Source organism: Hemicordylus capensis, chromosome 2 (assembly GCF_027244095.1).
Source record: "Hemicordylus capensis ecotype Gifberg chromosome 2, rHemCap1.1.pri, whole genome shotgun sequence".
In the NCBI taxonomy this organism is placed as follows: domain Eukaryota; kingdom Metazoa; phylum Chordata; class Lepidosauria; order Squamata; family Cordylidae; genus Hemicordylus; species Hemicordylus capensis.
In genome coordinates this window covers 148,511,701-148,539,491 of record NC_069658.1, presented here as the reverse complement: position 1 = coordinate 148,539,491, position 27,791 = coordinate 148,511,701, and the positions used below count along the sequence as shown (strand labels likewise).

Genomic DNA, 27,791 nt, shown 5'->3' with positions numbered 1-27,791 from the left:
ATTGAGCAGGGGAGGGGAGCATCTGGCTCTTTCCACCCCCTGCACAGTAACCCTCCAGTGATGGTTGCTGGTGTCTATCTTATATTTCTTTTTAGATTGTGTGCCCTTTGGGGACAGGGAATCCATCTTTCTTTATTATTACTCTATGTAAACTGCTTTGGAAACTTGTGTCAAAAAGAGGAGGAGGAGGAGGAGGAGGAGGAGGAGGAGGAGGAGGAGGAGGAGGAGGAGGAGGAGAAGAAGAAGAAGAAGAAGAAGAAGAAGAAGAAGAAGAAGAAGAAGAAGAAGAAGAAGAAGAAGAAGAAGAAGAAGAAATAGTTCTTTCAAACCTCACCCTTCATGTTCTAATGTCTGTTTTTCTGAGAAATCAGAGGGCTCTCTTGACCACCATGTTTAAAGCAACACCATCACGGGTCCCTCATAGCAGACACCCACACCACCATCCACTGCCATTCATCCAAACAGCTACCTTTGTGGCTGAGGTCTGCTCTTGTTTCTGCAAGACACAAGGACTCCTTCCTTCAGTGCCATCTTGACGCTAATTCACACCTGCGGGGACACACATCTGTTTACTTCCCCCCCTCCCCCACACTGGCTCTGTCTTCTGCTCTTACTTTTACTTTTAATAAATAAATAAATAAATATCTGTAGTTCTACAAACCTTTTTTTAAAAGTGTGTTTACTGTTTTGGTGGGAAGGAATTCATAAATGAATAGATGTTTCAAGTGTAAGGCAGACATCCAACACAGACATATTTAGTGAAGCTAAACGTCTTTGACTAGAAGCATTATTTATATCCTGTAGTGTTTTTTCAATAAAAAATTCTCAAGCAGGGCCGTGGCTACAAATGAACAATGGAGGGAAAATGTCCCTGAACCCCAGGGGGAGAAGGACCAGCTGGCTTTGGTGACAGCTTGTCCTTTGCTTTCCTGCTCATGCCTCTCTGAAGAAGAGGGGGTAGGGGCCAATCTTCACTTTTTAGCCAGGGCCCACTTCAATCTGCCATGCCCCTGTTCACAAAACAGCTTGATTTTGCATCTCATTCTCAAACTAATTATTGTACTACTATTGCTGTCATAATGAAATCATCATCTTTGGTGATAGAGTGTTTGAGGGGGTTGGGGGTGGGAGGCACTGCTTTGCCACTTTCATATTGTGTTCCTCAGGGCACCATATTGTCTCCAAAGTACTTTAACACCTACATTAAACCACTGGGAGAGATCCTCCAGAGATTTGGTGCAGGATGTTATCAGTATGCTGATTACACCCAAATCTATTTCTCCGTGTCAACATCATCAGGAGAAGACATAACCTCCCTAATTGCCTGCCTGGAGACGGTGATGGGCTGGATGAGGTATAAGACACTGAGACTGATTCCAGATAACATGGAGGCTCTTATTGTGCCTCTTCGGAAATCGGGGGATGATTTTGATCTGCCAGTCCAGGATGGGGTCACACCTTGCCAGAAGGAACAGGTATGCAGTCTGGGAGTGCTTCTGGATCGAATCTTCTCCTTGGTGTCCTAGGATGAGGTGGTGGCCAGAGGTTATTTCTATCAGCTTCGGCTGATACGCCAGCTGCGTCCATTGCTTGAGATAAATGGCCTCAGAATGGTGGTCTGTATGCTGCTACATATACCTTGGTGCTATATATGCTGGTAACCTCCAGATTTGACTACTGCAATGCGCTCTATGTGGGGCTACCTTTGAATGTAGTCCAGATACTGCAGTCGGTACGGGTTGCCAGGTGGGTCTCTGGGTCCTCTCGGAGTGACCATATTACTCCTCCATTGAAAGAGCTACACTGGCTACTTATAAGTTCCAGGGCAAAATACAAGGTGCTGGCTATAACCTATAAAGCTCTGAACAGGTTAGTTTCTAAGAGAACATCTCCTTCGCCATGGGTCCCACTGCCCATTAAGGTCATTGGGAGAGGTTCAGCTGCAGTTGCCACTGGCTCGTCTGGTGGCGACTAGGAATGTGCATGGAACCAGCTATCCTGGTTCTCCTCAGGCTCAAGCGAGCTGGGCCAGCTCAGGAGTACACTTGTAAAGGGGAATCCAACTAGGATGCCTCTATAAGAGTACCGGGAATTCCCTGTCCTAAAAAGGGGGAGTGGGCAAAAGGCTTGGAAGGTTGATTTAGATTAGGGATACAAGAAAGGCCCTTGTGGCTGACTGCTGCACTATTACATCAGTAGCCTCCTCCCTCCTTCACTTCCACTGAGTCTCCTCCTCTCCAAGCATGGGAAGGATAGCCCTGCTGTTGCCCAAACAAGAGAGTCCAGAGGGAAGCCAGGCAGCAGCTGGGAGCTTCCTTCCGCTTGGGGCATCAGCTCTTGGCTTTGAGACTCAGAGGCAGGGAGGGAGGGAGGGAGGGGTGGAGAATCCTGCTGCTGCTGCCTCTTCCGCCACCCTCAGATGAATAATGCAGCAGTCAGCAATGAAGAGGCAGAGTGGAGAAGGCTAAGCAGCCACCAACCTGCTCCACGCTGCCTCCTGGCAGGCAAGTGACAGCATCGCCACATTCTGGAAAGAGCAGAGAGCAGTGGCCAGAGGGCAGAGCCAGCAAACTGATGTGTGTACCTTCAGGTGTGAACATGGGCGGAACTTGGGGGGGCAGCCAGGGCATGTGCCCTAGGCGCCACTGAGGAGGGGGTGCCACAACTGTTCCTGCCACCCCCACCCCATTGCCCACCTGCCCAGACCCAGGGACCCTCAGCCACTTGCCATCCTGCTTGCTTGCCCTCCAGCTCTGGCCTAGGATCGGAGCGGCCTGCAAACTACAGAGAGCTCTTCTTCTCTCCCCGCCTCTCAGCTGATCGGCGGGTGGACAGGGCTTCCAGAGAGGCCTCTGTGTAGGCCTCCCCGAAGCCTGAACTTGGCATTCCCCAGCAAGCCAGGAAGGAGGCAGGAAGAGTTCTCTGCAGCAGAGTCTCTGCCCAGACCATCCAGCACAGCTTTTGCAAGGTAGACTGTGAATTCCTTTGTGTGGTTACCATCACCACCACCCTGGGTATATAGGGATCTGCTTGCCATCGGGCTTTGATATGGGGCGGGCGGGGAGAGACTGACAAGTCTCTGAATATTTAATTTAAAACAGATTGAAAAATTTCTGGCTTTAAATTTCTGGCTTTTTACTATCTAAAAAGGCCTATAAGTGGCTTGTTTCATGGAAGAAAATTAAAAAAACTTCTGAAACAAACAATATTATATTCATTCATTCATTCATGTATACTTATGTTCAAGTTGTTTTGTAACCCAGAAGGTCTGAGTGAGAACAGTGAAGCATGTGTTGTGCTTTTATTTTATTTTATTTTTATTTTCTTGTGTGTGAACTGCTCTCCAATAACTCACAAGGACTTCAGGGTATATCTGGCCAACACGTGAATGTAGCACCTCCATTCCAGAGGAGATGTGTGTTAAAGGTCTTTAAAAGCCTCGTGTGAAAAACCTCCTGGAATCAAACTTTACTGAATTTGTTCAGAATTCTGAGAAAACAAACATAGGCTCACCCTGCATGGTTGAAAGTCTCCTTTGCTAATCTGCAGCGAGGGGGCCATTTTAATAATTAGCGTTTCTAGTGTGTTCTAGGCATTAAAAGTAGCACAAATATATAGTACTCAATGTATATCACTATATACTGTGAAGTGTGCATGTGTGTATTCAGTGAAATGTATTTCCAGGCAGCATACTTATTTTGAAATATCAGACTTAAATCCTTGGGGGCCTGAGGTGTGTGGAGGCCCTGGACTTTGAGGGTCTGGGGGCCCATTTTAAAACCTCATCTTGGTCCATTCCAACCTTGCTATGCCCCTGGCCGTCACTACACATGGGTTTCTGCACAACACCTGCACAGAAGAAACTTCCATGTAGAAAATGTGTATCTTGTAAACTGACCCTGAATTTTCCATCCATGACTGGGATATCTGAGATTTAGAGTCAATAATAAAACAGCACACTGCTTGTGACGGGAAGGGGCAAATTACAGTGATTTCTTAGTCTGGCAGGGGCTGGTTTTGGCCCTGGAAGAACTTGGCTGTCTGCTCCTGTTGCAAATTCCTCTGTCTAGTGTGGCAAACTTGTTGGAAATTCTCTGTGACTCACTAGTCCACGCAAAGTCCTTTAACTTCCAACAAAACTAATGTATCCTTCTCCCTCCTGGTGTTAAAGTAAGCACTAGTGTGGTGAATGTACATATACCCCATCATGAGCCAACATTCATTACAAGACAAAGGCTGCCAGGAATCATTCACTGGTTTATAGACCCACCCACCCCGCCACCTTCTTCTTCCGCTATTTTGCTAGTGGCTATTTGGGCAGGGGATCCTCTAGTCTCCCATTTTAAAATTTTATTAGTTTTACAATATCTTAACAATCCCATTATATTTAATTAAGTAAATATTGACTTCCCGCTTACCAGTCTGCACGGTTCATTTTAGCTATTCAAATTTACCATTGCAATAATAATTCAAAACATATATACTCCATATTGCAAATTCGATTTCACCCTGCCCAACCTGCTGTTGTCACTAAATTTCAAACCCTGCTGTAAGGTCCATATTGGAAAAATAGTTCTTTAAGTAAAGTAAGAATGGTTCCCAATCTTCTTTGAAACATTCCAAGTTTTCATCCCTTATGAGTGCTGTAAGTTTTGCCATCTCAGTGTTTTCCAAATTTTTTATCAACCCTTCTTTTGAGGGCATTTTATTATCTTTCCATTTCTGCGCATATACTATTCTAGCCGCCGTGGTTGCATATGATATACCGAAAATCCGGTTCTTTGTCTGGGTGGTATCTGACGCCAATAATTGATCCCACACAGAGGAAAAGTGTAAAAGATTTTACTTCTGCAGCAAGTAGGCAAGCTGGGGGCAAACCAATCTGCCCAAATCAAGTGCAAGTTTTTCAGAGTTTCAAGTAACTATTTATACATTTCTAAGTTCTTTGTTCTACATATCTATGACATAGCAATATATTGAAAGAAGACACTTTAGCAATTGCATACTAGATCAATCTCCATATGCATCAAAACATCAAGCAATTGACACAGCATTGACATACAACAGTCTCCAGAACTCTGTAATTCACAGTTTGTCCTGCCCCTTTTGTTTAGTTCTTTGGCCTTCTCTCGCCCAAGTGTCAACTGGTTTATTATAGGAGAATGCTGGGGCCTCGTAGGGCCTCTGTACATTGTTATCTTCCAAGGCTAAGATGTGCCTCCTTGGAGGAGTGAAACTAGCAATTTTAATTTACATTCTAAAGGTTCAGAGACAGCTCTGGTGTGAAGAAAGGAAGTGAAGGGAGGGCCTGTGGGCCCAACTATATTCTAAAGGTAACTAAGAGTTCAATATTTGGTCACGAAATGGTTGTGCTTAGGTTCAGGCCTTGGGCCTGTATGTAGTGTTGTCCTGTGTTAAATGTAGTTTTATGGGAATTGGGGTCCTGGGTTATATCAGACCCCCCCTTTGAAGCCAGAATTCCTCCTTACAGGAATTCGTTGCTTCAACATATTCTTGATCCTTTGGCAATTCACATAGACTAGTACCTGTAGTTTCCTTCTTTGTTTTTAGCAGCTTTTTACTATTGTTTTCATGAGGTATCTGGCAATAAGTGGGTTATGGCTTATAATATTAACTAACTAACTAAGAAACATTTTCAATTCAGGAAGCAAGGTACAATAGAGGCAATTAATTAACGAATTACATATAGATGCAAACTATCACATAGATTATTAGAAACGTTCAATAGGCTTCCTTCACTCCCTGTATTGCGAGAGTAGGTTTTCTGGTCTTTACGTAAGATGTCTCGTGAGGTTCCAATGTGTCCATTTTCTACATGCATTCAATAGGTTTGATTTAAGAATTTACATGCACCTTCCTGGCTAAGCAGAATGGAGTCTAAAGCCAGTTTGTTTTGCAAACCACTCCGTTGTAAAGGGAGCTCTTGTTCTATGGCTGTTGCATTCGCTATTCTCTCTAAGGATGTAGATACTCCTTTTATAAATTGATACATAGTGTGTATTTCTGCACATGTCCTAGTTGCCCCATATACTGGTGTGGGGTTTCCATACTCTGAGATGGTTATGGTGTATATTTGGCTGGACTGGCTCTGTCCTGAGCATGATTCTTTGAGTGCGGGATGTCTGTTGGCTTCCTCAGTTATTATATGGATCGCCCTGGCCAAATCCATCCCATTGTGCAAAGACCTGAAGCCTTAGGAGGTATACACGTGAATCCAGTGGTTCCACACAGCCAGTAAAGGCCAGGGATCTGTAAAGTAAATGCTTCATAGCCTTTTTAAAAGGTGGTAAGTTCAGTGATGATATATTTAAAAAGGCTTGTGCTATGCCTTGTTGTTACTGGGATAGCTTGCAGCTGATCGTTGCATTTTCTAAGCTCTTGGTCTGTTTTATTTTGGTGGTGTGGTGTATATGTGAATATTTGGTTACAGCTGGGCCAGGCTCCTAAATAGGTAGGGCCATTAGTAAAGTTAAAACACACTTCAGCTCCCCAGGGCTTTTTCCTTAGCTGGTACTGGGTATTATTGAGTTATTTTGAGTTATATTTACTTTCCAATCTTAGATATGAGGCAGACTTCCAGTCCTCTTTGGTAATGGGTACTGGAATCATGGAGATACCTGATTGGTTGGGGTCTGATTGATTGGGTATCAGGGATGAACATATCCAGCAGGATTCATTCCTGGTATAATCTTCTAAAACAGATTGATACAATTTAACAAGCTCATTAGGTCCCCACCTTCCTTTTGCTTCCATGATTTGGAAGACTGGGTACAGCAGACAATATACTAAGCAAACATACATAGCTATAAGTTTCATTACAATATACAAAATTTTCTTGGCTTCCCACCCACTCTTGGTGTGGTGTGTGTAAAGTCTCTGACCAGATTGGGATTTTGCTTCTAGCGTTCTGGATTGTCTTCTTCCTCCATAGCAGGATCTTGGCTATCCTGGCTGTCTTCTGTCTCTAATTCCACTTTCTTTGTGTTTTCTGGGGGTTTCAGTCTGGTCACAGTAAGTCCAGGTCCTGACAACCCGTTACCTGTTACTTGGGGAAGTGAGAAAAATTTAGACAGGGCTTTTCCAGGTCAGAATTTTCAATCAGGTGGAGTTTTTGCTCAAAGAAAGTAGATAGAAGAGTCCAGATTCCCTTCTCTGGCAACACTCCCAGGGCAGGGCTAAGAATGCTTCTTGCTGCAACCTTGGAAAAGGTAAATAATGTTTTAGTAACTTACAGCAAATTTTAGAGTTTGCAAAACATATGGTCAGCCAACTTGTATTACAGCTGTTGGTCAGCAGAGAAGGCCAGAACAAATATAGCTAATAGACACAAATGGGGAAGAGTAGTAACACAGAATAAGTAGTACATGAACAGCCAAAAAGGGGTTACATTTAAAAACAATAAGCTCAGCTTTTAAGATTCTAGGTTTTGCAATTACTCGAGTAACCTCACAGCTTGTATCTGTAAGGCAATACCGGGGAATGAGTTCTTTTCTGACAATGAACAATATAAAAGAACATAGATATTAGTTTCCAGGAGCCACAAGGGCAGTAAACCAAAGGTTGAAAGAGTTTTGGCAAAACCTTTCCAAAACAGTGGAAAAATGAAATAGCTAGTACCTATATCTCCCATTATGAGAGGGAATCCCAATTGCATTATTACATAGTCAGGGGCTGGGTAAGAATCCAACCGCAAGCATTAAAAAGAAAATTTCTGGATCTTTAAACAGAAGTAGATTTGTTTAACAGAAGTAAGTTAGCTGAATTTTACAGGTTGTAGAGAGAGGTTTGATTCCAAGTAAAAAGCAGAATCTGACACACACAAACATTACAAGGATCGTTCTTAAGAATACAGGCTATACTTTTTCTCATTTTGGATGTTATCCTCATATTGGGGCTCCAAAAAGCGTTTGAGCCATAATTTTAGCCTATAAAGCATACACATTGGCAGCTTTACATAGTTGATAATTAATTTCTAATGAAGCAAGTTCAATTAAGGCAAAACCTTTCCCCTTTGGCTAGTACTAATAGGCTAGCCTCTAACTAATTCCCTTTGGGGGTTGCATGTGAGTAAGAGAGCAGGGGTTATGGCACAGGTTCCCTTTTCTTCATAGCTTTGTCCCGTTCCTTATTTCTTTTCTTTATTTCAATGAGGCAATCTTCAAAGAATTTTTTCAGAAAAATTTCAGTAGTAAGTTACAACATAAAGTCACTAGATGTCATTATAGCAATTAGGTTGACTCACCCCCCTTCACAGTCTCTTCTTCTTTGTTAGATTCTGCCAAAGCCCTTGAGGTGAGATGGCTTGGCGAAAAGTCTGTTCTCAGCCCAAGCCGGGCTGGATTCCATTTTGGAGAAAGGGGTGGCTTTTTGCTGAATTACATGGTCTGAGAGTAGGGATAATGGGGGCTGGGTCACTCTCCCCTCTGCATGGTTCCCGGATCTCTCGATGGACGAGGTTCCGATGCCCTCTGTTCTCACGGGCATAGTACCCTCTCACATTCACGGTGCCAATGACCGGTTTTCCTGCATTTATTTGGACCCAGGTGTTGCCTTGCAGGTCCCAAGTATCTTTTTCCGCTTCTCGTACCTTCTTTAAACATCCAATATGCCTTCACGCCTCTACCTTTCCATTCTTTCGCATATTCACCATCTAAGATCTGTGCCTCCACCCTTTCACCTTCTTCCTTTTACACATTCCTTTTTCCTTCTGCTCCTACTCTCTCCCTTTAAACACTTCTGTCAGCTTCTTCCGCCAATGCAGTGGGGGAGGGGGGTAGCCCTGGCCCCCCATTTGAGCTTTGCAGCTTCTTTCTAATGAGTTAAGCATTCTAAAAACTTAGCTGGGGATTCATTAGGTGGATTCCCTGATGGCTGGTGCTCCTCTGGGCAGGGTTCAAGGCTTGTAATATAAGAGCCTTGTAGTCTCTGAGATTTTGGAGGCGCTTCTGATCTGGACTTGGGTTCTATTAGTAAATCAGGGATTGGGGATGGGTCACCTTCAGTGGCTAGTCGGTAAAAGCCTCTCGAAACTCCTGTCCCTTCCTTTTCTCGAGTGTCTTGGGTAGTGGTCCTTGTTTGAGCTGGCTTGGGCCTTGCTCCAAAGATAATGTGGGGGTCCCCTTCTTTCCCTTCTTCTTCTTCAGAACCTTTTGCTTTACCCCCAAGCTCTGGAGTTCTAACTAGTGTGGTCAGGGAAATGGGTGGTGTTTGGGACCCCGTGAGTTTAAGCATGCCTTTTCCTGATCTTGCTTTGTTATTTACAAATGGTTTTTGCTTGGCCCCCCTTTGTCAGGCAGCTCTCGGGTAACATTAAGAGCGGCTGGGTCCAACCTCTGAGCAGATTGAGGTTGGTGAAGGGCAAAAGATACATGTTCAGAGTATTCATTAGAAATCCTTTCTATTCACACATCAGTTGCAGCTACTAAACTATACTTTTATCTAAGATCTATATCTCTATACAATCCTAAAAACAACAATATACATCATGATACTTCTCCAGCTTTTGTACAGCACAATAACCTTAAATATACACTCCCCCCCCCCGGTGGCCACCGAGCACTGGCTTTAGGATTGTAAAAAAACCCCAAGTTAGATCCTACATTTTTCCAAAACCTTTTTTCCTTTTTTTTGTTTACTATACTGTAAAGGTGTACACCGCTTTACTTCCCTGTCCTTACTCTGAGTGCTCGACACGGTGCCCATGACTTCTACAGAGAGGACGCGCCCACTCTACTGGACTGCCCGTCTTTCGGGTGCTCTACCACCCTCCCCCCTCGGTTGGCGGGACTGACCTCATGCCCTACTTCCCGACCCTCTACAGTCACTTCGGTCACTCTACTGACCGGCACCAAAATACTCACTTTTCCTTTTGCGTCACCAGTTCGTAGCGAGCGGCGGACGTTGGAAACCCATGGGAGTCCGTAACTCGGTGAAGATGACTGGTGCGCGCTGGTTTCGGGGTCCCGTGGACTCCTTGGTTGGCAGCTCTGCTCCCAGACTGGGGAGGCTGGTGCTTGGCTACTCCCCCCTTTCCCGGCCAATGCACCAAATTGATATACCGAAAATCCAGTTCTTTGTCTGGGTGGTATCTGACGCCAATAATTGATCCCACACAGAGGAAAAGTGTAAAAGATTTTACTTCTGCAACAAGTAGGCAAGCTTGGGGCAAACCAATCTGCCCAAATCAAGTGCAAGTTTTTCAGAGTTTCAAGTAACTATTTATACATTTCTAAGTTCTTTGTTCTACATATCTATGACATAGCAATATATTGAAAGAAGACACTTTAGCAATTGCATACTAGATCAATCTCCATATGCATCAAAACATCAAGCAATTGACACAGCATTGACATACAACAGTCTCCAGAACTCTGTAATTCACAGTTTGTCCTGCCCCTTTTGTTTAGTTCTTTGGCCTTCTCTCGCCCAAGTGTCAACTGGTTTGTTATAGGAGAATGCTGGGGCCTCGTAGGGCTTCTGTACATTGTTATCTTCCAAGGCTAAGATGTGCCTCCTTGGAGGAGTGAAACTAGCAATTTTAATTTACATTCTAAAGGTTCAGAGACAGCTCTGGTGTGAAGAAAGGAAGTGAAGGGAGGGCCTGTGGGCCCAACTATATTCTAAAGGTAACTAAGAGTTCAATATTTGGTCACGAAATGGTTGTGCTTAGGTTCAGGCCTTGGGCCTGTATGTAGTGTTGTCCTGTGTTAAATGTAGTTTTATGGGAATTGGGGTCCTGGGTTATATCACATACATAAAAAATGTTAAGTTTCTTCTGGAGAACTCTCCTTGCATTATTCCCAGCAAGAAGGATTCTGGCCTCTTAGGAAATGTCATTTAAAAATTTTTCTTCAACTCATTATATGTCATATCCCAAAAGGCCTTTTCCTTCCCGCATGACCACCACAAATGAAAAAAGGTTCCTTCACATTGTCCACATTTCCAACGTCTGGAACATTTTTATACATTAATGCTAATTTTTTCGGTGTCAAGTACCACCTGTACATCATCTTATAATAATTTTCTTTTAAAATATAACATGCAGTGAACTTTAAATCAGTTTTCTATAATTTTTCTATAATTTTTCCCAAGCTGCCATATCTATATTATGACCCACATCTTGAGCCCATTTTATCATAGTCGTTTTAACCACTTCATCTCTTGTCTCCTCCAAAAGCAACAACTTATACATCTTAGAGACTAATTTTTCATCATTTTCACACAATTCCTTCTCGAATCTCGACATTTTGATCTTCTTACTTTATGTAGTTCACTTCCATTGGAGTTGGTGTAGGATTCGCATTTTCCAGTCTGAGCAGGTTTATCAAGTCTTTAATTTTCTGTTCTTGGTTGATGAAGAAACTTCCATCTTTCTCTCTTTGTACTTGAATGCCCAAGTAGTGTGCAATGTTGCCAAGTTGCTTGACTTCCACATCTCTGTTCAGATGATGCACTATTTCCTTGCTGTCATCTGGATTTCCATAGGCAAGAATCAAATCATCAACATACGCCAAAATATAGGTCCACTTGCCATCTATGCACCTCATGTATAGGCAGGGATCTGCATTGCTTCTTTTGAAGTTTGCTTGAAGCAGCATATCATTTAGTTTTATGTTCCATGCTCTGGCAGCCTGTTTTAAACCATAAATGCTCTTTTGCAGTTTGCATACATAGTCCTCTTTGCCTTTCTCTAAGAAACCTGGTGGTTGTTGCATGTAAATGTCCTCTTCTAGTTCACCATGCAGGAATGCAGTTTTCATGTCTAGGTGTTCAACATTCATTCCTTTGCTAGCAGCAATACTTAACAGAGTCCTTACTGTGGTATGTTTAACCACTGGTGTAAATGTTTCATCATAATCTTCTCCATATTTCTGTGAATATCCTTTTGCTACTAATCTGGCTTTGTAGCGCTGAATCTCACCATCAGCATCATGTTTGAGTTTGAAAACCCATTTGCAGCCTATAACTTTTCTTCCTTGAGGTAACTTAGTAAGAGTCCAGGTTTTGTTTTTCTGTAGAACCTCAAGCTCTTCAATTGCAGCTTGTTTCCACTTCTGGGCTTCTGGTTGTGGTAGCTGGGATATTTCCTCCGATGATGAAGGTCCTGGTTGTTCCACCATTCTTGTGAGGTAGGACAGTTTCGGAGCTGGAACACCTCTGTTTGCGTGTGTTGATCACCTCACCTCACCCTCTGTGGTCTCTCTCATTATCTCAGGTGCATCTGGTGGATCGCTGGGGGTCTCTGTGGTTGGATCTGGATCTGCTGTCTCCTCCTCCTCAATTCCTCTGAGATCAGGAAGCATAATCCAGTCATTGGGGTGTTTGGTCTGGTTGCTTGCTACGGTGTAAGCCCCCTCTGAAGGTGTAGCTCTTTCATTCTCATCAAAATACACTGATCTGCTTATGGTTATCTTCTTGGTGTCAGGATCCAGAATTCTGTAGCCTTTGGATTGTGCTGAGTAGCCTACAAAAATCCCTTTTGTGGCCCTAGCCCCTAACTTAGTCCATTTTCCTTTGGGATGTATGAGTAAGCCGTGCTTCCAAAGACACACAGATGCATCATGGACGGCTTATGACCATGCCAAAGTTCATATGGTGTTGTTCCTATAGGCTTTGTGTGCATTCTGTTTTGTATGTATGTAGCAGTCATGATGCCTTCTCCCCAGTTTTTCTGTGGGAGGTGTGCGTCAGCAAGCATGCATCTTACCATGTCCAGGAGGCTTCTATTTTATGACACTTCATTCTGTGATGCGTTGGAAGCTACCATGGTTTGATGCATGATTCCATGTTCTCTCAGGAACTGCTGTGTGGCGCTGGACATATATTCTCCTCCATTGTCTGTGCACAGGATCTTTGGCTTCCAGCCAAATTTGTTGCTTGCCATGGCCACGTAGTCCTGGAGTTTCTCAAGCACCTGTGATTTCTCCTTTAGTAGAAACACAACTGAATATTTTGTGTAATCATCAGTGATTGTGAGAAAAAAATCTGTGATTACCTATAGTAGCTGGTAGTGGTCCAGTTATATTGCTGTGGATCAGCTCCAGGGGTCTTCTGGTCTTCCTTTCACTCTGTTTAGGAAATGGCTTAACTGCTTTGGACTCAAGACAACAAACACAGTTAGTTACAATGTCACATGGTACAAAATCAATGCCATTAGCTAATCCCTTTTCCTTCATGTTCTGGATTGACTCATAGCTCCTGTGTCCTAGGCGTCTATGCCACAGTTGCAAGCAGTTTTCATGCAGGCATGACTTAGCAAGGTTCACTTCATTAGGCTGGTATGCCTCAGGTTTAGACTGGGCTTGTCTTTCTCTGTCTGTCTTTGATACAGGTTGCTCCTGCACACTGTATAGGCCTTTGCATTTAGAGCCTACAAGGCAAACTTCTCCATTCTGGGTAACAACACATTGTCCATTTTTAATATACAGTTCACAGCCTTGTTTCTCTAGCTTGGATATTGAAATCAAGGAGCTTGAGAAGTCAGGGATATACAAAACATCTTTAAGAAAAAATGGTTTAACAGATCCATCCAGTAACTTACAATACAAAATTCCTTCGCCTTTCTTCTTGGCTTTAATTGTAGTATTATTGCCCAAATGAACAGTCTCTTCAGGAATATCAAACAGTTCAGTATAGAAATCCAAATTATTTCATATATGAACCATAGAACCACTATCCAAAAAAATGAACTTTTCATCGCTTTGCATCAGGCAAACGTTAAAACTCTTGTTCGAATACCTTTCTGTAAAGTTACTCTTCTTTGTCTGATTCTTGGGACAGTTCGCCACCTTGTGGCCAAACTGGTTACACAGAAAACATCTAAAGGCATTAGTCCCAGTTGGCCTCATTTCAGGAGCAGTCTCCCTGCTGGCAGTCATGTGACCTCTCTCTCTGGACTGAGTTTCCTTGGCACCGAAGCCAGACCTCTTTGTATGTAATTGTGGGGGCCCCATGCGATTTCCTCTTGCAGCATTCCCTCCCCACCTTGGGTTTCCTCTGGAATGATCAATTGTTGCTTTAAGAGCAAAGTTACTTGCCAATTCACTTTCATAGCGAGAATTCAAAACTTTCCTCCTATTTGCCTCTGAAGATAATGTTTGCACTGCTTCCTCAAAGCTTAGAGTGGTGTGGGTTTCCAATTGGCCGATTATACTGCTATAGCTGGGGGGCATGCTTAGGAACAGAGCTTCCAGCTTCTGACTCTCTATAAATTCCTCCCCTGCCGCTTTAAATTGAAAAAAGAAATCTTCCACAAATCCCACATCCTGCATTTTCCCACATCCAGAAATCCCACATCCTGCATTTTCTTTCTCAAGTTAAAGGTGTATGCCCACCCCTTCTTCATATGCAAGGAATCTAGCTTGCTTAGCATTTCCCTTGAGGTTTCAAGATCACATATGGTGTAAAGGTAATTTTTACTCACAGAAGCTGCGATCAAAGCTTGAGCTTGAGCATCTTTGAGCACCCATGTTTCTTTAGCAGTCTTCTCAGCAGCTGTGCTTCCATCTGCGGGCAGGTCTTCCTCAGTTATTTTCTTGAGTCCTTCTGCTTTCAGTGCAAGCCTCAATCAGGTTTTCCATTCCAAATAGTTGTCTGTTCAGGATAGTCAGCTTGAGCTTTCCCTCTAGGTAAGTAGCCATCCTCACTGGCTCCAAAAAAAGGCAATTGCTGTAGATTAGCAATTCAAAGTGTCCACGCTAGATCTCACTGGATCTCCTGGAACAAACCTAACTCTCTAGTTGCAGTACACGCAGCTCAAAATACTGGGCTCCCATAACCTGTTGGAAATTCTCTGTGGTGAGAGAATTCCTTTTTCATTATAGCAGAGTGCACAGAGGCACAACACAGTGGAATTTGCTTAGGCATGCGTGTATGCTGAGAGTAAAGGAACTTGAAGCCAATTCATAGTTTCAAATCAATATATAAGGCTTTTATTAAGGAACTCCATTCTAGATAGGAAAGTGAGGAGTTAAGATCTCTAATCTATCTATCTAGCTGGATGCAGATGGATTCTGCATCTTCTCTGCACACATGGTGCAGGGAGAGGAGCTTGCCATGTTGCAAGGTAGAAGGGCAGGTAGAGAAGAGAGAGAGGAAGGAAATAAATCCCTAAGAGTACCAATCTACATTTCAAAGGAATAGTGTCAGAGCAGTGGAGAAGGGGTGACCAATGTCTTGACCCTCTAGCCCTCTGACTCACTAGTCTGTCCACCACTGTCTGAGACAAGAGACAGCGCAAAGTCCTTTAACTTCCAACAAAACTAATGTATCCTCCTCCCTTCTGGTGTCAAAGCAAGTACTAGTGTAGTGAATGCACATATACCCCATCATGAGCCAACATTCATTACAAGACAAAGGCTGGCAGGAATCATTCACTGGTTTATAGACCCCCCTGCCACCTTCTTCTTCCGCTATTTTGCTAGTGGCTATTTGGGCAGGTAATCCTCTAGGCTCGCATTTTAAAATTTTATTAGTTTTACAATATCTTAACAATCCCATTATATTTAATTAAGTAAATATTGACTTCCCGCTTACCAGTCTGCACGGTTCATATTAGCTATTCAAATCTACCATTGCAATAATAATTCAAAACATATATACTCCATTTTGAAAATTCGATTTTACCCTGCCCAACCTGCTGTTGTCACTAAATTTCAAACCCTGCTGAAAGGTCCATATTGGAAAAACAGTTCTTTAAGTAAAGTAAGAATGGTTCCCAATCTTCTTTGAAACATTCCAATTTTTCATCCCTTATGAGTGCTGTAAGTTTTGTCATCTCAGCGTTTTCCAAAATTTTTATCAACCAATCTTCTTTTGAGGGCATTTTATTATCTTTCCATTTCTGCACATATACTATTCTAGCCGCTGTGGTTGCATACATAAAAAATGTTAAGTTTCTTCTGGAGAACTCCCCTTGCATTATTCCCAGCAAGAAGGATTCTGGCCTCGTAGGAAATGTTATTTTAAAATTTTTCTTCAACTCATTATATGTCATATCCCAAAAGGCCTTTTCCTTCCTGCATGACCACCACAAATGAAAAAAAGTTCCTTCACATTGTCCACATTTCCAATATTTGTTTGGAACATTTTTATATATTAATGCTAATTTTTCGGTGTCAGATACCATCTGTACATCATCTTATAATAATTTTCTTTTAAAGTATAACATGCAGTGAACTTTAAATCAGTTTTCTATAATTTTTCCCAAGCTGCCATATCTATATTATAACCCACATCTTGAGCCCATTTTATCATAGTCGTTTTAACCACTTCATCTCTTGTCTCCTCCAAAAGCAACAACTTATACATCTTAGAGACTAATTTTTCATCATTTTCACACAATTCCTTCTCGAATCTCGACATTTGATCCTCAAATCCAACTTTAAGATCCTTCTTGTAAATTTCGTTTAGCTGATGATACAAGTGATCCTCTAGTCTAGGACAAAGTCATGTTTTTTAAAAAGCATGATATGAGACAGAGAAAATGACACTTGGAATCCTCACAGAACTCCTGACTGTTGTTCTAAGTCTTTTACAAAGATGGCTCGTGTTTTCCGGTTTTGATCAACAACTATGTCTAGATGATACAATGTTCCTTTTAACAGGGATTTCCAGATATTGTTGACTACAAGTCCCATCATTCCTGTTTGGACAGGGGCGCAATTTCAGTGCTTGCCCTAGGCACTATTTTCCCTAGATACAGCTCTGGACGTGAATCAGTGTCAGGATTGCGCTGAAGAATGAGTCCCCATGTCTTGCTGAAACAAGAGCACATCCCAGCAACCAAGGTGGCTGAATGGCAGTGGATGGAGGTGGAGGTGTCTGCTCTGAGGGGCCTGTGGTGGTGTCACTTTAAACATGGTGGGGAAGAGAGTCCTCTGATTTCTCAGATAAACAGACATATGAACAGGAAGGGTGAGGTTTGGAAGAATTTCTACTACTACTACTACTACTACTACTACTACTACTACTACTACTATTATTTATATATTGCTTTTCGACACAAATTTCCAAAGCAGTTTACGTGGAGTAAGTTTAAAGGAAGAAAGATGGCTCCCTGTCCCCAAAGGCTCACAGTCTAAAGAGAAACCTAAGATAGACACTAGAAAGCACCACTGGAGGGTTACTAGACAGGGGATGGGTAGAGCCAACTGCTCCTCCGCCTCTGCTCAATGAAGAGAATCAGCCCTTTGAAAGGGTTCCTCTTTGCTGGGTTGGCAGGGGATGCCTCCAAGAGAAGCTTGCAGGAGAGAGGAGAGACAACATCTGCTTCCAGGTAGACCCCAGGGTGTGAGACTGGGTGCCTGCCTGTTTGCTTGTCCTGCTGCCCCCCCCCCGTCTGTTGTCTTCCCCCCAGGACTGGTTGCTGTGCTGAGGTGAGGCCTTTCAGGATTGGGGCCAGGGAGGAGGGTGACTTGGCAGTTTCCTGCATTCCAGCTGCCTAGAGCTGCCTGCTCAGGGCTATATAGGCTTCTGCCAGTGGCGGCGGGCCCACCACCTAAGGGGCGACACCAAAGGGAGTCACCCCTTTGGGGGAGCCACTTTGGGGGACAGTGAGGGTGAGGGCCAGGTCTCTTGGCCTAGGTATTTGTATGGGGGGGATTTAATAGTGGAGCTTCTGTTTTAATTTGTCCTGGGTGAGACAATCTTAGAATGTGTCTGGGCTTAACTGGAGATGGGAAGACGGGAGGCATGTCCACTGACTGTGGGGCGGCCATTCTGGTCATGGTGGGGAACAGAAGAAGTAACGTTGGCAAGTCAGTGGGCCGTTACAGGGGAAGGGGACTTGGAAATCTAATAGCTGTTTCCCCTTCCGGCTGTCCTGCCAGCTCTTTGACTTTGGGGAGCAGTGCCGATCATCCTTGGAACCTCACCTTGCTCCTCTGTAATGCCAGGTTTGTCCAGAACAAATCAGAAACCATCCATGATTTGATTCTAGATGAAGGTGCCGACGGTATATATTACAGAGACCTGGCTGGGGGTCCAGTGTGGTCCCAGCTTCTTCCTCCAGAGTACTCTGTTGAGGAGCGGGTGAGGGACCATGGGTGGGGATGTGGAGTTATTGTGGTCTATAAGAATAACCTTTCCCTTACCAGGATCCCTGTTAGAGTGTCAGACCATATCGAATGTGTGTACTTAAGTCTGGGGACCAGGGATAGACTGGGACTTCTGTTGGTGTACCGATCGCCCAGCCGCTCAACAGGGTCCCTAACTGAGCTGAAAGACTTGATCTCGGACTTGGTGTTGGAGTCCCCCAGGCTTGTGGTGCTGGGGGACTTCAATGTTCACTTTGGGACCAATTTGTCCGGGGTGGCTCAGGAGTTCATAGCGGCCATGATGACTATGGGCCTATCCCAAGTGGTCTCGGGGCCGACACACATTGCTGGTCACACGCTTGATTTGGTCTTTCACTCTGATCAGGGTGGTGTTCCGTGGGTGGGGAATCCTGTGATTTCCCCATTGTCATGGACGGACCACCATCTGGTTAAGGTCGGACTCACAATCACTTCCCACCTTCGCAGGGGCGAGGGACCTATTAGGATGATCCGCCCAAGAAGGTTATTGGAGCTAATAGGATTTCAAGAAGCCTTGGAGGGATTTAGTGTTGGCTCTGCTGGTGATCCTGTTGATGCCCTGGTGGAGAATTGGAACAGCAAACTCACTGGGGCAGTAGACATGATTGCTCCTAAGCGTTCTCTCTGACCTGCTTCAAAATTGGCCCCTTGGTATACAGAAGAACTACGGGGGCTGAAGCGGCGAGGTAGATGTCTGGAGCGCAAGTGGAGAAAGACTCGGCTTGAATCCGACAGATCGCAACATAGAGCTCATTTGAAGACCTATGCTCAGGCAATACGTGCAGTAAGGAAGCAATTCTTTTCTGCCCGTATTGCATCTGCAAGTTCACATCCAGCGGAGTTGTTCAGGCTTGTGAGAGGGCTAGTGAGTGCCCCTTCTCCCTTGAATCAGAATCTGGAACCATCGATTACCCGCTGTGATGTGTTTAATGAATTCTTTGTGGAAAACATCTCTCGTATTCGGGCCGACTTAGACTCTGTCTCCACAATTACCTCAGTGTCTGATGTGGAGGTGTCCAGCGACTCCTCTTGTATGATTAGGTTGGATCAGTTCCAGTTTGACGCCTCAGGATGTGGACAAGCTGATTGGAATGGTGCGGCCTACCACCTGTTCTCTTGACCCTTGTCCGACATGGCTTATATTATCTGGCGGGGGGTTGTTGTAGAAGGCCTGGTAGAGATTATAAATGCATCTCTGAGGGAAGGTAGGATGCATCCCTGTCTTAAGGAGGCAGTTATTAGACCACTTCTGAAGAAGCCTACCCTGGATCCATCAGACTTGAACAACTACAGGCCTGTATCCAACCTTCCGTGGCTGGGCAAGGCAATTGAGAGGGTGGTGGCCTCACAGCTCCAGACAGTCTTGGATGAAACTGATTATCTTGACCCATTTCAAACTGGCTTTTGGGCTGTCTATGGGGTGGAGACTGCCTTGGTCGGCCTGATGGATGATCTCCATTGGGAATTGACAGAGGAAGTGTGACTCTGTTGGTCCTTCTGGACCTCTCGGCGGCTTTCGATACTATCGACCACAGTATCCTTCTGGAGCGTCTGAGGGGGTTGGGAGTTGGAGGCATGGCTTTGCAGTGGTTCCGCTCCTACCTCTCAGGCAGGTTCCAGATGGTATCCCTTGGAGACTGCTGTTCCTCAAAATCTGAACTTTTGTATGGTGTTCCCCAGGGCTCCATATTGTCTCCAATGTTGTTTAATATCTACATGAAACCGCTGGGAGAGATCATCAGGAGATTTGGTGCAGGGTGCTACCAGTATGCTGATGACACCCAAATCTATTTCTCCATGTCAGCATCATCGGGAGAGGGCATAACCTCCCTAAATGCCTGCCTGGAGTCGGTGATGGGCTGGATGATGGATAACAAACTGAGACTGAATCTGGCTAAGATGGAGGTACTCATTGTCCGGGGTTGGAACTCAAGAGATTATTTTGATCTGCCTGTTCTGGATGGGGGCCACACTTCCCCAGAAGGAACAGGTATGCCGTCTAGGGGTGCTTCTGGATCTGAGCCTCTCCCTGGTGTCCCAGGTTGAGGTGGTGGCCAGAAGTGCCTTCTATCAGCTTCGGCTGATACACCAGCTGCATCTGTTTCTCGAGGTGAATGACCTCAAAACAGTGGTACATCTGCTGGTAACCTCCGGACTGGATTACTGTAATGCGCTCTATGTGGGGCTGCCCTTGTATGTAGTCTGGAAACTACAGCTTGTCCAGAATGCGGCAGCCAGGCTGGTCTCTGGGTCATCTTGGAGAGACCATATAACTCCTGTATTGAAGGAGCTACAGTGGCTGCCGATATGTTTCCGGGCAAAATACAAGTTGCTGGTTATAACCTATAAAGCCCTGAGTATTTAAGGGAACGCCTTCTTCTACATGAACCCCACCACCCACTGAGATCTGCTGGAGAGGTCCGTCTGCAGCTGCCACCAGCTCGTCTGGTGGCCACTCAGGGACGGGCTTTCTCTGCTGCTGCCCCGAGACTTTGGAATGCACTCCCTAGTGAAATAAGAGCCTCTCCTTCTCTGACAGCTTTTTAAAAGTCTTTAAAAACACATTTCTTCACCCAGGCTTTTAATTAATGGCTTTGATGCGGCGTTTTGAAAAATTTTTAATTGTTGTAGTGTGTGTGTCTCTCCCCCCCCCATTTCTGCCTTAACAAATGTTTTACTTTGTTTTTATTCTGTTGTAAACTGCCCAGAGATGTAAGTTTTGGGCGGTATAAAAATGTTTTAATAAATAAAATAAAAATAAGTCCTGAAGCAACCTCTAGAGGCAAGAGGACCAATGGCCATTGTTGAGGCTTATGACACATCCTCTTTCATGACACCTCCAGGGCTCAGCTGCTCTTTGTGGGAGAGTTAGGCAAGGTGGAGAGGAGCTGGAGAGATAGAGAGGAAAGAGAGTGTTAGAGAGTCCGTGTCTGTGTCAGTTTCTGTCTTTGTCTGAGAGTGTTTGTGTGTGTGTGTCTCTCTTGTCTTGTCTGTCTTTGTGTCACATTTATTTATTTATCCATCCATCCATCCATGCATCTATTTATCCATCTATTTATTCATCTATTTCTTTATTTTTTTTTTTTATCAATTTATTTATTTATTCAGTGTTACAGTTAGTGTTAGTGGGGTTTTTTGGTTTGTTGTTTGGGGTGGTTTTGGGAGGGATCGAGGGGGGGAGGACAGTCAGCTTTTAGTAACAGGAGAGATAGTTAGTCAGGGGGAAAGAATTAAACAGGGAGGGAGATGGAGGAGAAGATGAGGAAAGACTTCTTCGCAAAGTAAGTAGGATTACATAACAGCTTTGCCTTTCTCCCTCTCTTCCTGGCCAGGTCTGACTAGAGTCCCCCACCCGCCCGCCAGCCTGCCCAATCAGGAAGGGAACCAGGTGTGAACATGCCTATTGTGACATGTTTCACAGATGTCCCAATTGTAGGGGGGAATTTGAATCAACCCCTTCTTTAGCAGAGTAACCCAGTTGGATGAGCTCAGAGTAGAGGTCTGGAGAAAGTGTTTTTTAAGGTCGAAAACAGTTTGTTTTAAACAAGTTACAAACTTAGATAAAAAGCCTGCAACTTGTACTTCCTTCATGGGGAGGGAAGGAAGGAAGGAAAAGTAGACAAAGAAGAAGGGAGTGCCCCAAGAGAATCAGCCCCTCACATGAAACTCAGAGCAGAGATTGATAGAGTGAGAGAACAAGGAGGCAATCCTACACTCTCTGCCTCTATTCCTAATGTATGCGGAAGTGTTCTTTGGGCTGGAGATCGGGTCCAAAGTCCGGTCCTTTGCCAGTGGGGGGCTTCCAAATGTCCCCCAGCAGCTACGCGGCCACAGCCGGCCATATGCCAGCTTCAATGTACACCCTGGGACACCCCCTGGCTGTGGGCCTGGCCCTGCTGCTCCCAAGGAGAAGTGCCACAAGATAGCCGGCCATTTCCACCAGGGTAAGAAGGCTTCGCACATGCTGAAGGCGAATACCTGCTCCCTCAGGAGGTTCCGTCCTGGTGGAACTCCACCTTTCTGTTGCTCAAGCACCTGCAGGAGCCAGTGGCCATCCGCAGCCTGGCAAGGCGGAGTGGCTTGGATGAGTGTGATCCATCCAATGCAGACTGGAACCTCATTTCCAAGGTTGTCTCAACACTCGCGCTGTTCTTTGTTGTGTGGCAAGAAGGCAGTGCTGAACCAGGCTTTGCCCACCACTCTCCTCCTCGCAAGGAGCAAGCTCCAGTCCACGGCAGGTTGGCTAAGGACTGCAGTGGTGGATAGGCTCAGCAACCTCTTGGGTGCATGGGCATGGCAAACCTCTTGGTTGCATTGGCATGGCATGTCCCATTCTGTCTATGTGAAAGGAAAAGCTGTCACCCTTGACCAGCTGCCCAGGTGGAGACATGACCTGGTAGAATGTGTTAGGCAAGCCAAGGGGAAGAGGCTGTGTTGCAACCAGAAGGAAGGGTCTGGAGCACCTAGAGGAGGAGACTGGGTCACAACAACCAGGAGAAGGGGTCTGGATCACCTAGAGGAGCAGGCTGGGTCCAAACCATGAGGAGGGGTCTGGATCACCTAGAGGAGCAGGCTGGGTCCAACCAAGAGGAGGGGTCTGGATCACCTAGAGGAGGAGGCTGGGTTGCAACCAGGAGGAGGGGGCTGGAGCACCTAGGAGGCTGGGTCGCAACTTGGAGGAGGGGGCTGGAGCACCCAGAGGAGGAGGCTGGGTCACAACCAAGAGAAGCGGGCTGGAGCACCTAGGAGTGCGCAGTCCGGCACCAGCAGCACCACTTCTAAGTCCAGAAGCCTGGTGTCCCTGGCAGGGCCATCGGAGCCTGTAATTCTGCCTCCGTGTTCCACCCCTCAGCTCTTTCATGGCCCTTTTCTGCAGCTTTCACAGCTCTAACATAATCTGGCTGGGCTTGGCTGAACAGAACTTCACCCCATATGTTGTTGGGGCAGCTATCTCTACCCATTTCCGGCAGCTATCTCTACCCATTTCCTCAGCCAGAAGAAGGACGGTGCACCACCTTGAAGCCTACTGGGCTACCTGTATTGCGGTCTGCAATCCTTCCCTGCCCCATTGGCTCCCTCTCCTGCCAATGTCTGCTTAAGGGTCGCTTTCTCACCTTCTCCCTGCTCTCTTCTAGGCTGCGAAGAGTCTGCTGTTGCTGCAGGCGGCTCTTTAAGACCTCCCCCACCAGTGACTCTGCCAAGGGCAAGCCCCCCAGAGGGAGGTTCTTTAAACAGAAATTGAGCCAACTCCAGCGCCACCTCCAACTCCCGCAAGGGGGTCCCCGGCAGTATCCGGAGTCACCATTCCTGAGGAGGTGCCCCAGGCTCCTGGGGTATGGTTGGGACTGGGGGTGACTCTTTGGGGAGGGTGGGATAGCTGGTGCTTGGGAGCCTGGGAGCCAGCCTGAATTCCTACAAAGGGAATTCCCGTTGGTTAATTCCTCATGGGAATTCAAGTCCTGAATCCCCCCTCCCTTCCCATTCTTCTTCCATTCCAGGTCTGACAACTGTAGTGGAGGAAATGGACAGAACTGAGGTAGGGAACCATTGTGTAGAGGGCCTTCTTCCACAGAGCCCAGGACATTTCTGTGAGAGGCATTTGCCCCATCTGGGAGCATCTACTCTCTGCTCTGATCCCTTCCCCAGTTCTCCAGTCTCCCTGAGAAGCAGCAGCTGCAGAATATTCCATGGAGGGTTTGGGGTCCCAAGAAAGGACTTGAGAGCAGCCCACCAAGTAAGGGTGCCCACTCCATTTCCAGGAAGGCACGAAGAGTCCTTCCATCACTAACAGTTCAGTGCTTCTAATTTTCAGGTCATCTTCTGCTAGACCCAGTTCTTGTCCTCTGTTATGGAGAGTGTTAAAGATGCCAAGTCGTTGGGATGTGAAATGCTCTCCTATGAGAAGAATGAGGCCGTGGACACCATACTGGTGAGTGAGATGCTGCAGAGAATGGAAGAGAATGCCCAAGTGCAGGCTCAGTCAAAAGTGTGTGTTTGGGGATGCAGCTATCCCAAGGAAGTCCGTGGGTACTGACCAACTCTCTTCTGCTCTTTGATCTCTGCCAGGAAATTATGGAGGACATAATGAAACGTCCGTACCCTGGGTTCCTTCTGAAGTTCACTATGGACACCATCACATACCTCACGTATGCTTATAGCCCACAGGGATTAAATAGGAGGGGATTGTGTCAGGGAAGGGCAGGGGCAAACCAGGCAAGATCTGTAACTGGATCTCCCCTTTTCCAAAAGATGGCCATTAATGTGAAGGTTTTTGTTTTATAAAAAAATCTTGTTAAGTACTACGGCCTTTTACAAATCAGGGCCTCCACAGACTGGGATTGGTCATTTTTGAAAAAAAGAAGCGAAACCATCACAGACCTGTCGTCATTTTTTACGCTTGCTGGGTTACCATGTTCCTCTTCGCTAGATGAGCTTCAATTGGCTGGATGACCAGCCCTCCTCACACGACGAAATCTAATCTTTCTCCCTCCAGCAAAATGAAGCTGGCTATGCCCTTCAATCTAAAGGCAGCAGTCCTGAACGTGGCGGTATCCAGGGTGAACCAACTGGACCCAGGGACCCAGGTAAATTCGTACTGCACTTTTTCTCTTGCGAAGAAGACGTGATACCACCATCAGTACGAGTGATTTTTTCAATGTTGTATGCTCAAGACCGGTTGTGTCTCCTACTTATGACTGATCTTCTCTTTCCACCCTAGAAGGAGAACATGAAATCCTTTAAGAATATGCTCGGGGGGCTGCTGGAGGAGGCCCCCTCTGTCCACAACACAATCGGCTTCTTGAAGGTAAGTGCAGTGAGAGCCCTATCGAGACATTAGGTAGTACATGTGTGCAGGTGTCTGAACACTGGTACGTGATTTTCTGTGCATGACTGTAGTTGCATTCCTTTTCAAAGAGAAACCAGGCACGGGCCCCTCACAGGCCTGGTACAGAGAGGAAGTGTCAAGCAGTGCCTGTATTCAACATCATGTATGAATTGCTGTCCCTGTGTCCAGATCTGCACCTGTGCATTGTCCACTCGTGGTTCAAGTGTGGAACATAAGGTGTGAATGGGGCTTCTGTCTTCATCCTCTCCGACATCCAAACGAGGCCTGACAGAAAGAGACAGCAGACCCCATCCTCTTTGTTTGTTGAAGATATGTCTAGGTCACTTCCCTATTAGAAGCAAACTGACTGAGAAGACAGAGAAAACCATCACTCCCATAAGCAACCTTCAGAAATATTGAAGATCTTGTCAACTTAATTTGGGGGGATATTTATATGGAATTAGGTCATCCTTAGATTCCTTTGGGACAGCAATCAAGGGATCTTCCTGCAGTGGGGCAAATTCCTTCAGGGCTTAGCTCTCAGTAGCATGACAAGGGATGATTTAGGCCAGTTCAATGACTCTGAGCTGCCATTTCAACCCACAGGAGCTCCACAGGTACATCAATGCGGAGGAGCCCTGGCTGTAGGCTCTCGGCCAAGAAGCCTACGGCTATGCTCTGATGCACGTGGGCAGACTGCCCAACTTAGAAGTAAGTACCCTGCTGTGGACATGGCTTGGCTCTGCTTCAGCATCCTCTGGGACCCCTTGTCAGGTTCCAGGTTCAGAAGGACCTCCAACTGGTCTCTGTTCACACGTGGGCTGCCTGGCAGCACACTTGCTGGAGAGGAGCTGTTTCCACTGGGGCTCACCGAGGAAGAGGACAGAGATGTCACCCGCCCCCACTCCCCACCCCATGCCTCTTCTGGCTGCCCAGTGCCCAGAAGAGCCACACTCTATCTTTGGGAATCCTCAACTTTGTACCTAACTGGATCATCTTAAATTCTTAGCTGCTTTGGATATGGTGTCAGATTGACATGAAAGAAACATGTCCATCTCTATTTCTACAGCTGGCCACATGGAAGGATCTCTCTAGCATTGAAGATGAGTTGACTCATTGTTTGATCAAAAGCACCGTCAAAGGTAATGCCAATTTCCAGGGAAGTGGGGAAGGCAGAACTGTCTCCTTGGAATCCCAGAATGGGCCTGGGCAACAAAGGCCATCATTCCTCCAAGGAGCACCAGTTTTGCTCTGATCTCTCTGTGGCAGGCCTCCAGAGTGGGCATGTCTCAAACTCCCAACCCCACTCACGTGGGCAAACATGGTTCTTCTTGGGAAAGTCCTTGCAGCTAAACTGCGAGGTCTGGAAAGCCATGCTTGCCTTCCGCTTTGGGATGCTCAGTGCAAAAAGTGACCCATTAGACCCTCCTCATTTATTCAACATGGACAAGTCCCTCCTTACCTCTTCTCTTAGTCAATTGAAATAAGAAAATCAAATCTTTTCTCTTCTCTTCCCTTCAGACAATCTTGTCCTGGAAGAGTTCAATGAGGAGGAGAAGTTTGGTAAATGTATGAGTATCAGAATGGGGAGGGTGGGAGTGGTTGAATAGCCATTTGAGCCGGAGACTCAATGTTTTGTCTTTTTGTTTTGTTTTATAGGGTGAGAGAGATGTTTGAGATTTGGAAGCATTTCAATCCTGAAGTGCGTAAGAAAAAAAGGGGGAGCATAACAACTCAAGAAAGGTTGGTGCATGGAATTGTCCAAGACTGGTCCTCTTGTGGACTGTATTTATCTGGGAAATGTGGTTTAGACAACCCTTCCAGAGAGTTTCAATGACCAAAATCTATCAGAGCGAGGTCTTAAGAAGCAGCTTTTTCAAGAAGCCCAAACCAGTCCAATAAGTCAAATGGAAGAGATGTGCTTTTGCCTGATTTTAAGGATCGGCTGAGCAGCTTTTAGAGCGGAATGATCCAATCCTTGCTCAGCCAGTTGTTCACTAGATTGGTGGTGTCACTTTCATTTCTGCAAGAGTGCTTTTAAGTGAACATTCTTCAGTGACTCTATTCAACTCAACCATGGAAGCAATGACAAACTCAAAAATACTGTGATAGGTAACAGCTTACAGAGGAAAAAGTGAGGGTAGTTGATAATAATTCCATGATAAGTATCATTTACCTTTCAGCCCCAGGACAAAGTTGTTTGTGAAGCAGAAGTTGAGTTTTCTTAGGAGGACTAGAACAAGTGTCGTGTCATTTTCAGGTGGGCTTCTTCCGAACTGCTGGGAGGATGGGATTCCAGTGGCCACAGATTCGGAGGAGAGTCCCACACCTTGAAGGGATGGAAGACTTGTCTGCTGGGAATGAGGTCCCCCTACACGACATCTTCAGCCTGGCTGCTCAGGCCATTCATCTCATGGAGGCGAGTCTCACAATCAGTGAGACTCGCCTGAATGGGGTTTGGGTTTAGTCCGCTCCTCTGCAGACGATGACCAGACAGCCCTGGGTAGCCTGATCAGCTGCCCACACGACTGCTGGCTCTATCACGGAGCCGGCGGGGGCTGAGGGGATCGGGGCTGCGTGAACCCCGGAAGTTCCAGGATGCCCCGCGCAAGCACGCGGGGGCTGAGGGGATCGGGGCTGCGTGGACCTCAGAAGTTCCAGGATGCCCCTGCGCAAGCACGCAGGGCATCCTGGAGAGACACACGAGGAGACCCCTGACTGGGAGGCTGAAAATGGCCTCCCGGGCTCGGGGGTCTCTCCAGGATTCCCCGCGTGCTTGCGCAGAGGCATCCTGGAGCTTCCGGGGTCCACACAGCCCCGATCCCCTCAGCCCCCGCCCTGACAAAGCCGGCAGTCGTGTGGGCAGCTGA

At 45.9% G+C, this 27,791-nt stretch overlaps 1 long non-coding RNA gene across 1 annotated transcript; it reads right to left on the bottom strand.

Annotated features, from left to right (window-relative positions):
- Nucleotides 1-4,826: 4,826 nt before the first annotated feature.
- Nucleotides 4,827-27,420, bottom strand: LOC128346741 (uncharacterized). The gene is made up of 2 exons (XR_008317164.1): nt 9,882-27,420; nt 4,827-7,219 (listed from the first exon to the last, which is right to left on the bottom strand). It is a non-coding gene; the product is annotated as an uncharacterized LOC128346741 (long non-coding RNA).
- Nucleotides 27,421-27,791: the final 371 nt, after the last annotated feature.